This window comes from Neopsephotus bourkii, unplaced genomic scaffold (genome assembly GCF_033783945.1).
Source record: "Neopsephotus bourkii isolate Nb327-2 ecotype Australia unplaced genomic scaffold, CSIRO-AGI_Nbou_v1 NB_936, whole genome shotgun sequence".
NCBI lineage: Eukaryota > Metazoa > Chordata > Aves > Psittaciformes > Psittacidae > Neopsephotus > Neopsephotus bourkii.
The window spans coordinates 428,645-446,590 of record NW_026901430.1 but is presented as its reverse complement, the minus strand read 5'-3'; the positions used below and the strand labels follow the sequence as shown (position 1 = coordinate 446,590).

General features: G+C 48.4%; 2 protein-coding genes across 3 annotated transcripts in view; one reads left to right on the top strand and one right to left on the bottom strand.

Moving 5' to 3' along the window:
• Positions 1 to 16,014, bottom strand: part of GPR50 (G protein-coupled receptor 50) — a 50,738-nt gene extending 34,724 nt beyond the window's left edge. Inside the window, exon 1 of the mRNA XM_061358006.1 lies at positions 15,761 to 16,014. The gene's annotated coding sequence lies outside the window, so the exon portion shown is untranslated. The remainder of the gene's footprint in view (positions 1 to 15,760) is intronic.
• CD99L2 (CD99 molecule like 2) overlaps positions 15,325 to 17,946 on the top strand; it is a 78,437-nt gene continuing 75,815 nt past the window's right edge. For both annotated transcript variants that reach the window (XM_061358010.1, XM_061358008.1), the window contains exon 1: positions 15,325 to 15,330. The gene's annotated coding sequence lies outside the window, so the exon portion shown is untranslated. The remainder of the gene's footprint in view (positions 15,331 to 17,946) is intronic.

Here is a 17,946-nt window from a genome sequence, read left to right as displayed (position 1 = left end):
CCCCTGTGAGTTAGAAGAATTTAGGCTCATTTAATTGTGCAAGAACCATGAATGTGATCACAGAAGGCAGCTGAATTCAGGTCAGAAACCAGAGTCCTTCAGTACACAGACTACACCGCGGAGGTTATGTACACCTATCAAACAGGAAGAGTGAGCAGAACGCAATCAGTGCAAAATATCCACCCATCACAGCAGCTGTGCGCAGAGTATTGCTTGTCCCTCATTGAGACCCTTTCTGACCCTACCTATCAAAGCATGCAACTTATTAAGAGTTAATCCAGGTATCCTATAATAGTAAAAGCTTGCATTATTGAAAAATAGCCAAGACATTAATCTACCTTCTCAGTACCTTGAGTCCTCTTAAAAGAGATTATTTTGTCTTCAGAGACAACTTTAATGTTACTTAATGAATCACTTATAAATGAAGATTTCACCCCCCCTCCATACAGGGACAAGCCGGCTACTATACCAATTTTGCCAAACAGACAACTAACTTCCGTTATATACACAAAGATAATGGCTGTTCTCCACAAATACCACTACACTGAATTTAGCATATTTAAGGACAAATTGTCTTCTTGTTTTGACTGAGCCTGCTGAGCAACAGTGACATACCCATAGCCATTAGCCAGATCTGAGGAACTCCTCCTCATGCTTACCAAAAATAACTGGTGTCACCTTGAGCACCCCCAGCAACAAAGAAGTTAGCGATAGGTAAGGAATACCAGGCTGGAAAATTCAGAATCCCAACATGAGCTCCTTCAAACTTGTTTTGATGTCCAGCTTCAAAGGAGGGAAGAGACATGAGAAGCAAGGAGAAATATAGAAAACCAGGGTATTGGGAAACCTCCTGAATGCTGCATTTGCAGACAGGGTGCAGGCAAGTTTTCTTTGAACTGTAACACCCTCCCTACAGATGCAGACACCAGCCAGGATCACAGGGTAGGTGTTTTCCCTGCTGAAATAACTCCCACTGAGCTGCAAAGGCAGTTCTGTAGCATGAAGTCACTCCTAAGGTGGACATCTCCAAGCAGAAATACTCTGTTGTTTCCCTTGCCTGTGTCCCACTGAGCGCCTGCTCTGCTCCCCGCATCCACACATGCGGCACAAAAATGCTGAATGAAGCTGAATCCCTCCCACCACACCAACCTGTCGGAGGACTCATATTTATTTCCAGTGAGAACAGCAGGCAATGAAGTCTCACAAGTGAGCCTTTTGACACAGGCAACGGCCTTTGGGAGACACACATCAGCAGACACAGAAACAGGGCTAATAAATCCTTTGTCATGTGGGCTATGACCAGTGTTTAGCCCTGGACAGGATGCAGAGGACCCCTGCAGGGCTGCTCCCAGTGATAGGCAGAGCAGGTTTCCTTCACCCCAGAGCAGACCAGATGAGGGTTTAGAGGTCTCTCCTGCCCCCCATATGAATACCAGCGGCAGTTTAACACCACCAGGATGCGGTGCTCAGCCATTGAAGAGATTCATCCCTTGGCACAGACATAGACTTCTTGCACTGTCTAACACAGCTAAAATAAGTCCTCTGTGCATCATGGCCTTTATCGTAAAAATAAGGGCCAACACCTTTTTCCTCCTTGTCTCAATTCGGCTGTTAAATCCAGCATGTGGCCAGGAGCCAGTTATTTCCAAACCACTACCAAAAGGGGAATCATCATTATCCACCTGCAGCTCTCCAGCCAAACACATACAGCAGTAGTTCCTCTCTCCCAAACTTTTCTCGTCCATTTGGACTATGCAGTTATTTACTACAGAACAACACAGCTGTACCGTGCATGGTGGAAGAGAATCCCAGTCCTGAGAAAAAAAGCATTAGCTACTTCAGCAATAAATAGATGAATACAGCAGCTTGCCCTGAGCTGCCACTGCAGAAGAGATCAACAAACAAGCAGCTCTATTTATGCCACTGGCCTGCACAAAAACTCCAGACAAACTAATAACCTCGTGTTCAGTCACTTCCCCTCTTTGTCCCTGAAGCAGCAGCCTCATGCAGAGCACACATCGCACTCACCCCAAATAGGCTTTTTTGTTAATCACTCAAAAAGCTGTGGACACAGGCCTGTTCATTCAGCTCAGCTGCTTAACACTGCAATCTAAATAAAAAGGGAAAGAAGGAAAACTTTGTATTTCTTTCCTACCCTGAATATTAAATGACACCGTCAATGTTGCCTTGGGATGCAACATCAAACCACTTCCTTTGCCCCAAGAGGGGATTAAGAAGAATGATTTTGAGCCTGACTTGCCATTTCAAATCTCCCATTTCCCCCCCCATCTCAAACTCGAGGATGGAACATGAATGAAATCAGAATTAGCCTCGTTACAAACAAGCAAGTGGGGTGACCTAGATTCGCTTTGCCTCTCAGAAGGAAGTGACGGCAGAAGTTTGAAACCCTCCATACAGGGCTGTCGGCTGCAGCACACTTAGGTCAAAGTTTGTGGTGATCAAATTGTGCTTTCTGAAGAGGCTTTTACCAGTGGGATGATTTGTATGGCAGCTGCCAAGTTACACATGGGATTGGTACAGCCTCTGCTAGCAAATAACTCCAGCTTTTCCTACAAGTGTAGAGGAACTCAAGCTCTTCCCTGCAGCATCTTTAGTGGCTGGAAACCAGCTCTGCAATCTGGGAAGACACCTTCTGCTGGGGCACTGGGGTAGCCCTCACCACCAGCAGCACCGAGTAGCATCCTACACTGTGCCAGGCTGGAGCCAGTCTTGCTCTAGGTCTCAAAGTGCTACAATGAAATGTGTGGTTTTTTTCAATGATCTTATTGAATCCCACCAAAAAAGTGCCAAAGCAGACCTGTTCCCAGCCTGGCTGCTAGGCCTGCTGAGATGGCAGCTGAGTGGTAGCACAGGACTCTGCAGAAGTGACGGTCACACTGAAGGAAGCACATGGAAATGACGAGGCTGGTGGGGTTTGTTGTGGTGACCTGGAAGAAAAACCCTGGGGAATGCCTCAACTGTTCACCCCATTAGCCCAGGAAGACTCAGTTGCTATATTTCATGGTTAACAAATCCTAAAGAATCTTAAGTGCTTCGGTATGTGAGTTAGAAGCACTGCTCAACAACAGCCAAGTTTCTCAAGGTGCTGATAGTTCAGTGCTTGTCAGCAAAGCAGCGATTCTGGAAAAACAATACCAAGCAAAGTAAAGAAAGGAAAGCTGGACCATGATTGACCAGCCCCACCAGCCAGAGGCCTCATTTGTTTTCGAGATCTGCCTTTAACTTGAGCAAAAGGACCGCTTATCCTCCTCACACCATGCCCAGAGAGCACGTACGCAGATGAGGGTGGGCAAGGCTTTTGGCTTTCCCTCTTATGCTGCGACCTCCTGGGTGGCAGTAGGGGAAAAAGAAATGCAAAAAAAAAGGAAGAAAAGGGAAACAACCCCAGCACTTTATTTGTTCCCACTGAGATTCCTCATCCAGCCCCTTTTGCTACCAGTAAAAAACAACAAACCCACTCTTGCTCCTTACAGGTCTCCTATTACCTGTCCCTTTCCAGTCCATCCCTTATTGCCCTTACACGCTGCACACACAGGAATCCTGCTGTTCCCATAGACTCCCACACACATCCCACTGGATGCTAGATGGGTCATTCTCTGTTCTCCCAGGGCAGCTCTTGCAGTCTCTCACCTCCCCTTTCTTTCTTTCCCCTCTCCAAGCCCAGGGTCTGTCCCAGTTAGGGGTCAGCTGTGGGGGTCAGGCAGATCTTTTGGATGCACCAGGGTATTACCCAGTTTACCACTGCCTGTATATGAGGAAGGGACCTAAACCTTATCCTCTGGCTGCGCTTCAATTCTAGTAAAAAGCCTAGCTGGCATTTCACAGGAAGGTAAGACTGGCTGCCCCAGTTCACTCGGATGCACACCCACCTGCAAGCATGCTGCCCACAGCTGCTCTTACCCAGCACCATCCAAGCTGCTTTTCCAGCTGTGGATGGTGTGAGCCACTGCCATTGGCAGCTGCCTTCCAACTCTAAAGCAGAAATTGCCATGGCTGTCCTCTGCAAGGAGAGAAACAAACGTCTTAAAGAAAAGAAGACTTCGCTTCCCTGAGCAGTTCCTCGTACAGCCTGGCTTGCGGGAGCTTCAGGAGCACTTTGCACTCACCACGAGCCAGCGGTGCAAACAGCACAACAAACTGTACTCCAACTATCCAGCTCTTAATTATGTCCCAAGCAGCACCTCTGCACCTGCAATAATAAGGACTTGGCTACATCTGCAGCTGTTAGCAAGATCCTGTTTTGCTTCATCCTTATTATGGGAAATAGCCTGCTCGGATCCAGCAGCCAGTGGAGATGTTTCCTCTTGTGAAGCAGATTGCTTTCTCCTGTCAATTATGAGCAGAGAGCTCAACAGCCCTGTGCAAATTGCTGGGTGAAAGCATAAATAGGAGTACACACAAACCAATTACAGTCCTGGTGGCAGGCGTGCTCAAAAACAGCTGATGGGAACACAGAGGTCAAGGGAAATAAGAAGCATTGAGGTGATGGTTTGCACAGCAGTGCTATGGAGCAGAGTGGGAAGCACAGCCCTGACCTGCCCCTGCAGAATGGGAGCCATCCACAGCTGCAATGCAACAGGGGTTAACAGAGGAGCTGCAGCAAACTGACTCCAAAGACACAGGTTTTTCCTCAGTGAAGTTTCCCTTTCCTCAGGCTGTCACTTTGGTACATATCAGCGCTATGCATCCCATAGACAGGAAACCTGGTGCCCCCTGGGGAAAGGGAACCAATTGCCCCTCTTGCCATATTCCCACCAAAAGCCCTGATTTCACTGGACACTCCAGCATGCCTGCAAAGTCCTGCAGGGTATCTAAGATGTGAGTGACCAAGTCTCTGGGCTGAGGTTGCACACCAAATCTTTACTCGGCATCAGTGCTCATGCTGCCCACGGCAACTGCCCTACCTGAGGAAGTCCAGGATGGTTAAATTTCAGCTGGGCATTGTAAACAGACCCTTGTCATAATGGGTTTCCTTTCCAGGGAGAAGGATGAGAAAGCATCCTTTGAGACCAACAGTCTCAGAGATGTATTCTTCAGCCCTATGGACTTCGCTGGCTGCTCCCACAGAGCCTGCTTTTACTCCTTCTTTTGGGGCAGGAGATAGAGATGTCTCCTCTGCCTATAGTTTAGCTCAGGCTGGGACTTTCTCCCACCCTGCCCAACTCTTCAGTAACTCCATCCAGAAACCTACTTTGCATCAGCTCTGCACTCTCAAACCCATCAGCATTTCTGCAGGCTCTGCAGAATATTGATTCCTGCTCAGGGAGCAATTCTGTCTGAAGAAAAGCCATTGTGTTTGCCTGAGTGGCCTTTGAAAGCTGCCCCCTCTATGCTGTGCCCATCCCTTCTTTGCCTTTCCACTTCTGCCTTCCCCACAGACCCACCGGGAAGTGGGGTTTGCTTACCCAGCTCCCCCTTGCTCTAATTCTGGGCCCCACAGGCAGAGCTGCCTATGATTTATTTCCTTGTATTTAATGCTGCTAAGTCAGAGGCACTAGAAATCTGCAGCTGGCAACTTCAGGCTGCTTTCCAGATCCTCCATCCAGACCTGCCAGCAGACGTTTTCAGTTTTGGTTCTCAGATCCCCATTACAGTCTAGTCTCAAAACAGCAAATCCACCAGCCCTCCAACTGTGCATGCTCAACTCCACAGCCTCAGAGATACTACAAATGAGCCACAAGCTCCTCACGCTTCTCAAGAGAAACAGGTATCCCTCCGATGTGTCTGTCTTTGGCAGAGAGCAACACCCTCCATTTCTCTCTAGCAGTTTGATACCTGGTTTTCCCCTCCTACCAGATTGCAGGCTGGTAAGCAAAGACAGGTCCTCAGATCTGGCAATGTTAAAACTCTGCTCTATCGGTGACTCCACTTACCTCTGTGATGAGGTGAAAGCTGTGCTTGAATTTCTGCCACTGTCCTGGAGAACTTAAGCAACACTGAACCACAGGTGTTATCTGTCCTTGCTGGCTTCCAGCTCCCTGCTACTGGGTGTGCTCTGCCCTTCCTGCAGGCATTTCTGGGCCCAGGTTTTATTCATCCGTGGAGGAGAAGTGAGAGCTGTGGCTCATAACTCATGTGAAATTCCATTTAAAGCTGAACTAATAAGTTGAGAGAAGAGAGATGGGAAGAGAAGGATTTGCATGTCTCAGGTTCGCCTCCATCTCCTAAAACGTGACTGAAGAAAGCAAGTTTGGAGATGTTACGGCAGTTATTAGGTTCAACAGGCTTGTATACATTTAAAATGATAGATGGAGCAGGGGCTGAGCAATCTCCTCTCTCTCTTGACACACAGTACGCACAAAAGAGCCCAAAGAACAAGGCAAGACTTGCTGAAGTAAAACTGGATGCAAATCTTAAGGAGCAAAACCAATCTGAGACACAGAGAGCTTGAAATTAAATATAAATTCAACCATGGAAAAAGTTGCCAGAGATATTTAGGGTTTGTATACGTATGTTACATAGGTATACACACACACACACAAAGACCAACAAATCCTATCTGTATGCGATGTGAGCAAGATGTTGCTATAGTAATCTTAATTTTACATTCCTTACATTAGCAAGAAGCTTGCAAGTTGTTTGGCACCCAGACTGTCTTTTTGTTATAGCATGTGCTGCATTTAACCCAGTGGGACTCTGTTCTCTGCCTCTTGGAGCTATGAAAATAGAAATAACTACTAACAATAACATCATCATCACCACACGGCAGCCTTGGATTCGGTTTCCTCTTTAAAAAAGAAAACAAGAAAGAGAAAAAGAAAGAAGGAGGCAGACAGAAAAAGAAACCGCCTGTGCATGATAGCACTGAGTTTAAGCTTGGGTGCGGACACATCCTCAAGGATGGGCAGGGACCCAGGGAAGAGTGTTGGGAGCTGCCAGGGAGCAGAAGAGTCCTGGCTGGGAGCAGACAAGCAGGGGACACAAGCTGTAAATCAGACACAATTCTGCCAAAGCCAGGAAAGGCACAGAGGTACCAAAACTGGTAGAAAGCAAAGGCCTCTGCTCTCAATCCTACGTGGGTCCACCACCCTGAGAGGTGCTGTGGGCTGCATGAGGGGGTTACCAGCCTGCAAAACCTGTGGGGACCCAACCCCCTTGGGGAATAGGAGAGGCAGCGCTTTGCCTCCCTGGGTTTGCTGGAGCTTCAGGTGGCAACAGACCCAGGGGATGTCCAAGGCTAGGGACCCACACAGCCTATGGGCACATCCCATGCTCTGCGGAGGCAATCTCCATCTTCGAACATCCTCTGCTGACACCAACTCCCAGGTGCATTTGTTTTCTCCAGATTGATGGTGTTTACAACTCCAGGCATCTTCCCCGTCATCTGTGATCTCTGGCTGCGAGCAGGTCTCTTTGGGACACTGAGTGACAAGTATTGTAACAGTGTCAAGGAGATGGGACTCTCAACTGCGGGCAGATCACTGTGAAATCATGATTTATCTGGAGTTAAATTATGTCTCTCTTTCCTGCCTGCCCTGGCAATGCTGCATAGAAGTGTGTTGTATTTCTTCCTCTAAAAAGAAAAACATAGGGTCATTTACCAACAGCTAGAGATCAGAAGGTCCCCAAATGTAAACTCCAGGACAAAGCTTATTTGAGTGTGTTTGAGGGAGGAAGTTGACAAGTGACAAACAGCCAGAGATTAATTCACTCTGTTTCTGCTTACACCATTGCTTGGTGAAACACAGGAAGGGAAAACAGGTGAATTATTGTCACCTCCAAACTTAAACAAATGGAGGCTTCAAACAAAATTGCATGCTTAAACATTCAAAGGGAGAAATATTCACCTCACATGCAGAAATAAATGTTAGTTTATGAGTCATATAAAGCTTTTAATGCTGAAAATCCCCCTCTGGATGAGGATGGGACATTTCTCATAGTGGTCTTGATCTATCCAATGTATTTGCAGGGCAAAAAGATCAGCGAGGGCTTTATTCTCCAGTAGATTCAGCAATGGGAAAAGGTCTTCTATTGGGGGCTGACGCTTGCATGTGTCCCTATGCAGGTCCCTTCACCCACCCAGGCAGCCCCGTTGCCCCTGGTGGGAGAGACCCCAGCTACCTCTTTGCACCCAGGGTTTTGGAGTCATGGCAGGCCCAGCTGCAATAACAGGGTTGCTCTGCCATGTGGCTTTTCCCACGGCCAAAGGATGGAGCTGCTGGCACCAAATCCTGGGGACACAGCAGCAGCAGACACTGGGATCAGCCAAGGCAGGAATACCTCATCTGTATGCAAGGGGTTTGGGTATCGGAGTGACTGACAGCAGTTCAGGCAGCACAGCAGTGCAGGACATGCCTGCCCTGATTCCTCTGCCTTTTGGGAAACATGTTGCTATGATGAGAGCCCCACACCTTTCGGAAAAGCACCATTCACTCCATTGCTGATGATTTATTTGGGAAGAAGCCTCATTTTTCACTGATCACATTAGAAGCACAGAATGGATTACAGCATGGAGTAACCTTGATAGCTGAGAAATTCAGTGTATGCAAATGTGAGCCTTAAATGGCTCTCTGTGAAAGATTGCCTGTAGCAGGGATGCCTTTGAGATATGGAACCAATGAATAGACCGGTATTTAAAAGCAGAGACTTTGCCACAAGCTACGGTACAAGGTCTACTGACATCTACAAGCAGCAGCGTTTTCCCCATGAGCATAACTTGGATCTCGGCTCTGCAAACCTGCTCATTCTGCTGCAGAGCCCCATGTGCTTTGGGATGCCTGGTATATCCACACACACCCGTCCCAAAAGATGCCAGTACTGAAAGCAAACCACCAAGTCCCCTGCAGCACCCACAAGCTCCCAGGCCCCACCCATACTGTTCCTTCACACCTAAACTGCACCCCAAGGGTGGGCAGGAGGAAGTGCCAAGGGCCTGGGGCTTTTTCATCCTCTCCCACCTCCTCCATCCCCTCAGAGCTCAGGCATTAGAGGGGAGCAAGCACGGGTATGAAGAGGGATGAGGGGAAACCCGTGTTTTTCCTGGAGTGATGCTGCCCATTGCCTTGGTCATCTGGTGTCAGGCTGCAGCGAACATCCTCTCTTGGGCATCCCTTGTGGCACCCAAGCTGGACCTGCCACCTCCAACCAGCACAGGGATGGACAGGGATGCTGTGCAGTGCGTGGCAGCTGCCTGAAGATGGCAAGCCAACACTGCAGTTTATAATACATGCAAATAACCCCGCTGGAGGAAGGAGGGGGCTCCCTACAAATAAGAGGGCTATATTTTCTTCACAGCACATGTAATGCCAAAGCAAAATTTAAATTGCAGTGTTTAGGGTCTGAGCAGGTCTGAACCTTTTTTGGTTCCTCTTCTTTGTTAAACGCTGCCTGTCTCGGAGAATTCCGAACAGTACTCCTGGTACTGCACCAGTCTTCAACCCCAAACACAAAGTCTGAGGAAGAAATTGCAATGCATCCTTTGGCACCAGGGAGCCATAGAGCTAGTGTGTGCATGCAATAATTTATCCTAAGCCTTGTAGTGGCATTTTATGTCTTTTTGCTGTAGTGCTATTACAGCTTTGATTACTCCATTTTTATGTTTGTCAGCACAGCATATGGGCAAGATAATTTGTATTCAAAGTATTAAACTGGTAATGTAAATTATTAAAGACCCAATTCATAAAAGCATTACATACCATATGCAGATTCCTTCCTCTGAACTCTTCTGTCCTCCTCCCCATTTTGAAGACCTGGCTTCACACAGTTTGAGCAGGACCAGGACCACTGCCAGCTCCCACCCCATGGGCACCAGGTTCGTCAGAGTGGATGTCAGATGAAGACCCAGCACTTTCTTCTTCCTGCTGCCCCTTTCATGACTCATTTATCCCCAGGCTTCTGCTGCCCATCAGCTCAGCTCATTTCAGCATCTCTGAAGACAGGATTGTATGACAGGGAAGAAACTCTTCTTCATTCTTACTCCACCCCCCATCTGCTGCAGAGGACCCTCGAAAGCAGACACATCTCCACGTGCAGCCACTGCAAGGGGGCATTGGAGGGGATACAGACAGGAGAAGGTGAAAACAACTGCAGTGGTCGTCCTGTCTTGGGCTCCACACACGCAGGAGGATGGCAGCTTGCCTCTGGTTTCATGGTGGGGGCTGCCATGCTGTGGACAAGCACCTGGCGCTCATTGGCAATAGGTCACCTCTCCCTGTCCTCAGCCTCAACAGGATTCCAGTAGGGAAAGCCTGGGATAGCAAAACCTGTCAATCCTGCAGGGAAATGGGGCTTTTCAGCTATAACCCCTGAAACAAGAGGCAACTCATTTCAATAGCTATTTACCAGACTATACACACTACCATTGTCTTGAGCAGATGCCATCTTCTGTTTTTCTCATTACCAAGATTTACTGTCTTATAAGCTTATTATTGACTGAGGCTTTAAGGCTTCTTCAGGGCTGAGACCAAAGGGAATGCAAACTCCCAATGGCTCCTGTTTCCAGGAGCATCATCTGCTGACACTGTCAGGACCAACCCCGTGCTCAGGGCTGCCTCCCTCAAACCTGGACCCCTCTACTATGCAGCAGAGGCTTTGGCAGCCCAGAAGGGTAGCAAAGAGCTGCAGCATGCCCTGTCCCTGCCATGGGGTGTCCCAGGGCCTCGTGGCAGCCCCTCAGGCTCTCCCCCTCCCACAGGGCAGTTCTAACGCACTGCACTACCAGCGCTTCTGGAAAACTACATTAAATTGGAGCAAGAACTGGGGCTGTAATGCTTAACTGCACACAGCCTCTGTAAAACCATGCAAGGCTCCTGAGCTAAAGTCCTCCCAGAGCACACAAATGCTTTCCCGACCTGCTTTTTCAGGAGAAACTCAGCCCTCCCTTCCAGAATGGGAGGGAAAAAAGGATTTTGTATCCTGCTTCCAGAGGTTTGGCATCCGGGGGGGCCCCGTTTGACCCCAGGGGAGTCTTTGACACGACACGTTTCACCGAGTCAGCGCTTTCAGCAGATGCTGCAACACGGCTGCAGTGGGCTCACTCCTTTTAATTTCTTATGTCCAGCAGCAACGGGCACGTGTCCTTCGACCACTCCTATTCATGTCCTGCACAGATCCCTGCTTCTCTTCCGCAATTCTGGGTAGCGTTTTAAATTAAAAATCCCTTTACTTTGCATGATACAAAGCACTACCAAGTTCCTGTACCTGTTTTGAGGTGATGTAGTTATGCCTGGAGGTCTCCTCTTTACCCTCTCCTAAACTGCTGCGCTTTGGCTTTGCCGTAGTCCAGGCAGGGTGTGAATTCCACTGTTCCCCCAAACAAGACACATATCCCAGACCTCTTGGTGCCAGCTTCCTCAGCGTGATGTTTCTCACCCATGGGCCGGCAGCAGTGGGTATTTGGTGGGAGTGCAGCAAGGCTCCAGCTGTGTACAGCCATGTTTTGGTACATTACAGCTGTGGCCAGAATTGAAGCTGCCAAGACAGGTTACCCAGGAAGGCAATGGAAATACAAGGAGAACAAAACACTGGAGACAGAGCAGAAGAAATGGAGTACACACCAAGAAACTAGTAACAAACTGACTTTTGGGGGATAAACAAAACTAAAACAAAGCAGTATTTGGCTATTTCTGTCCACAGCATATTTAGAATTCCTTCTCCAATAATGTGTTTTTGAGAAGGCAAAAGCATTTCTCAAGCCTTATTTCATGATCAAATTAAAAACCCCACACATCTGTCACCACTCCACCCAGAGCTCTGTACCTTGAGCCAGGTCCTTGTGCCCACAAGGGTCAGGCAATGGGACAGGCAAGGTAAAGCCAACCCTGAGCAGATAGTAGTGATGGCAGAAGCAGCCCTGTGCAGGAACAATGGGCTCAACTTTGGGAGAACTAGGCTCCACGCATGGGAACGGTTCAGAAACCCCAAGTTCGGTTTCTCTCTTCCTCCCCCATGCGTTTTGTGTCCTGTTGGACTCTGCAGAGCTGCGCCTGCCCACAGACGCAGGGAGACATGGCAAGGAAGGGCGCAAGCCCCCACCATCCACGTAACACCAGCCACAGCAACGTTTCTCCCCAAGCCCTCAAAGCAGCAGGCAGAGGTAGTGCAGGCAAACAGTGCTGCCAGCCTGAGCCCTCCCTCCACCTTAGAGCTTCTCCTGCCCTGCTTGTGCTGGTGACTGGGTTTGTGCTGAACAGGCAGAGCTCTGCTGGGGAGGGTGGGGTGCTCCATAAATAACAACAGAAACTGTTATTGCAGAACATACCCATAGAGAGCAACCGCGATCCCAGCGTGCTGCTCATCCCCTGCGTGTGTAACCCACATAATGAAGACGCAACCCACCCCAGCAGACAAACTAAACAGCAGGTTTCCAGATGTCCACCCTGCTTGCCCATCTCAGACTCCTAATCCCCTGCTTTGTCTGAGCTCTAGCTCATTTCTGATGCATTCAGATTATGCAGCAAGCATAAATACTTGTGAACATCTGAATATTCCCCCCCCATCTCACATTTCACATTGGAGGAGAAGCACTTTACAGAGCCCAGGCCCTTCTTTATCAAGCCAATTAGTGTAACACAAAAGCAGTGAACAGAACCAGCCAAAGCTCAATGGCCTGTAAAATACCCAATATTTGAGAAAGGCTGAGGCCAAATATAACTGTTTCTTAAAAGAAGGAAAAGCCAAGGGTGAGTAACTGGAGTGCTGGCCTTTCCAACTGCATTAAAAAGAAAACCCAGCAAATTCATCTAACATACAAGGCAGTTCATCTGCCATAAAGGAAAGTTTACAAACAGAGCTGCTATCATTCCTTCTGTAACATTGGACGACCAAAGTTTGCGAGGAACAAAAGGAAATGATTAACAGGGGAAATATGCATGGTACAAAAAAGACTTTTTAGTCCAAAAAGGGATGTCCATATTTAGAAACACTTGATTCCTGTTGTCAGGGCCTTGCTTTTTCCTGAATGTGTTTCTCCCCCATGAAAGAAAAGTCACAAAGGGAGTTTGTGCGCAGCCATGTCACATGCAGACAGGGCATTGCCTGGTTTTCTTCCAGGATTAAGGGAAACACTCAAAGATTCCAGAGCAAGCAAATAAATAAATAATCACGTCCATATTTAGGAGGCTGCTTCCAGCAAACCAGCGGCTCCTCCAGCGGGATCCCCTCTCCCACCACAAGCACCCTGAGCCCTTGTTGGGGTGGGCTGTCCCCATGGGACCCTCCCCTCGGGGCTGCCAGAGGCAATCCTGCTCATGGGGATTTGCAGCTCTGCTTTAGGAGAGGCTGGCAGCTCCATAACATGCTCCAGCACAGCCGGCACCTGAGCGTGGCCTGGAATTGGGTAAATGGGGAAGAGACCCTACCAGAGACCCTACCAGAGCACCTCTGAAGGGCAGGAAGCTCCTGTTTAGCAGGATGAGAGTATAAATGAAACCACATATATACTTCCCATACATGCATTAATAAACCCCTTAGCTTGCCCCACAGCAGCCTATTCCTGTTCCCTGTCACGAGAAGGTAATCCCAGCCCAAAAAGCACACTACAGACACTGGTCACAATCACAGCCCAACATATTCCATTGGCCATAACTATCTCCATTACAGACCTGAGCACAAGCAACAGCAAACATTTTTAAGGCCACCATTCCCTTTCTGTTACCAAACCTTATCTCACAGGGCCGGCTGTGAAATAGAGCACTATATGGTCCCTGACACAGAGGGAGAGCCTGTGGGCTGGATGCTGTCTGCTCAAGACCCAGAGACCTACATCCCTCAACTGCCTCCCGCTCCCATTTCCCACCCCCATCACGACTGCTGGGGGCCACATGCATCAGCCAGCCCAGCACACTGCATCCTCCACCCTCACCCCAACACTGCCATGAGCTGAAATCTTCCCTGAAGCACCTGACTACCAGGAAAACATAGGCCAGTCTCTTCCCAAAACTTGGGGGTAAGTTACACAACCTCAAATAAGCCATCGGGTCCCATCTACTGACCGTGGCTGCTTTGCTGGGTAGAGGGAGAGCTGGGGCAGGGAATGGGAGAACAGGTGAAGAACAGGGTCTTTAAAAGCTAAGAGATGTGTGAAACAAGCATTGTGGGGACATTTATCTGGAGGGTTTGAGGAGGAACACAGAGAAGAGGGGTTTAGGGGCTTCCTTCTACTTTGCACTTGGAAAGATCAGCCTGAACTGCTGTTGGAATTGGCTTTTTAAGATGTCACCTTCTAGTAAATGAGGAGCACCAAGGATGATGTTCCCTGAGTCTGAGTGGTTTTTTTTTGGTGCTCCCCACATATAAGTAATCACACAATAATGGAAAAGTTGAAGGGCTGAGCTTTTAAGGGAAGCACCACTTTCCCCCTAGCAAAGTGCTAAGAGGGGAGAGCAGCATACTGCAGAGACGCACAGGGAAGAGCAGAAAACCAAGGCCAAGTCCTCCTACGTTCAAAACCATCCAAGGCCTTTTGCAAGTTGCCCTCAAGGTTGAAAATACCAGGTCTGATCTAGCCGATTTGTTTGCTGGACAACAATCTCTGGTGGGGAATCACTGGCAAATGAAAGAGAAGCTAGTGTGGAGCAAGAGATCTTTTATTAGACAACACCACTTGGTCAGGTTTTATTCCACTTCCAGACTTTTACTGATGCCTTCACCTTTGATCTTGGTTTGAAAGATCTCCCAGAAGCTTGCAATAGACAAGTTGCTATATGAAGCAACAAAGTAAAGCAACAGAAGACCCAGTGCTGTTCTCCCTGCTAGTGGGGAGTGAGCTTCACCAGGAGCTACAGGCAGCAATACCTCACACAACTGCAGAAGCCAAGCCCAGAACAGATCCCCAGCCTGATGTCTAAAGCAGAAGCGAACAAAACTTGACCAACATACATGTTTCAAGAAAACTGTAAACCAGTTGCCTCTGTTTCCACCTTTCTGTTTTGCAAGACCATGAATTATTGCTGGTACATCCCAGGTAACACAGAGTAAGAGCAATCACACAGTAATTAGCAGCAGGCAAGGGGCATTTGTCTCCAGCAATCCCTCAAGCCACTTCACCCTTCTACAGGTATTAATTTTCCAAACTAACATGAAGCAAATTCTAAGCTTCACAAAGCAGCAGTTAAAACACTTACAAGGAATAAGCTCTCAAAACAACAAAGGCAGGCTATGTTTGATTACTGTTTTTTAAAAAGAGCATTTTTCTGATTTGAAATACCTGCAGGAGCTTTCCAAGGGGACGGGCTGTGAAGAAAAAGTGACTCTAGCATTCACAGCAGTGACTCCCTCCTTACACAGGCTTGGCTACAGCAACATGCAAGAGGGGCTGCTCCCTGGGTGCCTTGGAGGGATACACCCAGACAGAAGCGGGCCAGGTGGCAGGTACAGCACAGAGCAGCAGTACCTGCAGTTCAGAGGATCAACAGTCAACCACAAATACCACCAGAACACCCAGTCCCACAGCTTGGTTCCCAGCTGTGATTTTCCTGGCTGCTGGACTCAGCTAAGGACATGAAGTCAACCATGCCAGAGGACACAGCCACAGGGCAGGTATCCACTTACCAGTTAACACATTTTAATCTCCCAACATCAACAAGATAAAGATGTGCTTTTACACATTCCAGCTTCCAAAGGTCTTAACCCCACCACAGCACCAGTTTGCTGCTCCACACAACAACCCAGGCTCCCCAGCCCTAGAGAGGTCATTTGCCATTTCTGCTCCAGCTTAACAGAAAGACTAATCCCAGTTTAGCTACTTCAGAGGCATTCCTGTGAGGCCATGCCACATCCAGGAACAAGACAAGATACTCACCACCCAAGAGACTTAACTGCCAGCTCTAACAGGGCTGTGACTGCTTGCTCCTGCCTAACTTAGGGATCCAGGTGCAGGGAGGTGCTCAGGCAGGAGCTGTTAGCAGCAAGCAGCTCCAATCAAGATCGTTAGCACAAGCCATAAACCACCCCTCATCCACCTCGTGCTTCAGCATGTACTTATCAGAACGACGAGATGTTTGCAGAGCACTCTGAACACAGGCTGCCAAACGTTGCCCAAGCAGAAGCAGGCACACACTACACTCCCAACAGAGCCCAGCCTGCTGAAAAAGGTTGAAGACATCTCACACGGTGCGAATCCCTGTCAGGCATGCTCACTACCTGGTCCCTTTTCCACTCCAAGCTGAAACGCGTTGTTTGTTTGGCAAGAGGGTTTCCAGCACACTTTGTTTTGCAGCACAGCTGCAATTTGTAATTCAGTTTATTGCATTTAAATGTGGTACAGCCCTAGTGGAAAGCAGTGTGTCACTTGTCACAGTTCTTCCAGCTATCTTTTAGAGGAAAGCAAGCTCAGGCTAACATTCAGAGAGGGAAGCGTGGGGCTTGCCAGAAAGCAAACAGAAATACTGCCGTAAGTGCAGCATCCTCCTCTCACCCCCAGCAAAGCCAGCAGGGACATCCCATCCCAGCCACTTCTGGTCCCAGCCCAGATTCCCAAAACAGCAGAAGAGGGCTTACTCAGGAGATGTTTTTCTGCCCATGGAACAACAGTCTGAGTGAGCAGAGGGAAAGCATAAATGCTTGGCGGCTGCCAGAATTGTGCTGGAGGCTGGAAGCAAAAAGCCATTCACCTGCCACCACCTGAGCCAGAGCCAACACAAGCCCCCACACCTCTCTGCTGTTCCTGCAGGGTTTATTGGGGGTGAATTAAACTATGTAAGAATCAGCTGTTCAAAGAGACCAGGCAAGAGAGATGCTTTGTGTCCCCAGTATGATCCCCAAAGCAGGCTCTCACCTTCCCGTGGACCTCTGTTAGAGCTGCAGCCATTTGCTGCTAATTGATTCTACATGCATTTGGACTAGGATTTTTAATTAATTTTATTACAGGAACAATTAATGCCCTGCTTCCCCACAGATGCATTAGGGTACAGACACAAGGGGTAAGAAACCATTCTGCAGCGTGGTTTTCCTTGTGTCTATTTGCAGGGAGCTAACCCTACACCCATGGTAGGGTGTCCCCAGTGCAGTCCCTCCACTACAGCCCCTCCTCTAGTGTAATGGCTCATACCAAGTATTTCAACTGAATTTAGGAATGTAAAGGCTATAGAGCAGCAGGAGAACCTCGATCCTCTGCCACTCCAGGTCATGCTAATAGATTGCTGCGCCCGTTTTTGGCTCTGGCCTGCACAGAGCAGCTTGACAGCCCCATTAATCACATTGCCCCCCAGCTGGTTTGATTTCAGAGGGATGTGGTGCATTTTGGTAGCAACTGTGTTCTCAAGCCTATGTAGAGTCCTGAGTGCAAAGCAAGTGGTACCAACCACAGGAAATCAGCTTCACCATGTGGATCTGTGCTTTCAGGCAGGACCCTGCCTGCCTCTGCCCCATATCAGCACCAGCAGATGCTTCCCCTTGAGCAAAAGTTCTCACACCTCTGACACTGCTTTATAGGCATCTAGAGGGACCAGCACACCAAGCCAAGTCATCCCCTGTGCCTCCTCAACATCCCCTTTCCCTAACCAAGCCCCTCATCCTCACAGCCCACCTCAGCCTGACTTCAGCAGGACAGGGGGGGATGCAACAAATCACATTTTGTATTTTGGGAATCCAAGCAGTCTCACAGCCAGCTCTGCCAAATTCATATGAGGAAGTCTCTCTTCATTCCTTTCCCTCCCTTTCCCCAGATCTGTTCCATCATTACCCTTTCTCTACATACAGCAGAGTTAATAAGACATACTCTGCTTGGCTCACGACTAAAGTCGAACTAGAAGTTTGAGCTGTACAGCAGCGCAAATCAGTTGTTTGCTTTAAAACACCACAGGCACTTCAAAGCACAGCATTTGGGGGTTGCTCCATCAAAAACAGAGCTGGGTCAAATTAAGCAGTTCCCAATATTTGAGATGACATCTCAGAACACAAAAAAACGGGGGGAAGGAAGGGGGTAAATCATGTGTTATTTATACACATTCACATTATGGTATTTACCAATGGCAGAGTACTGGGGGC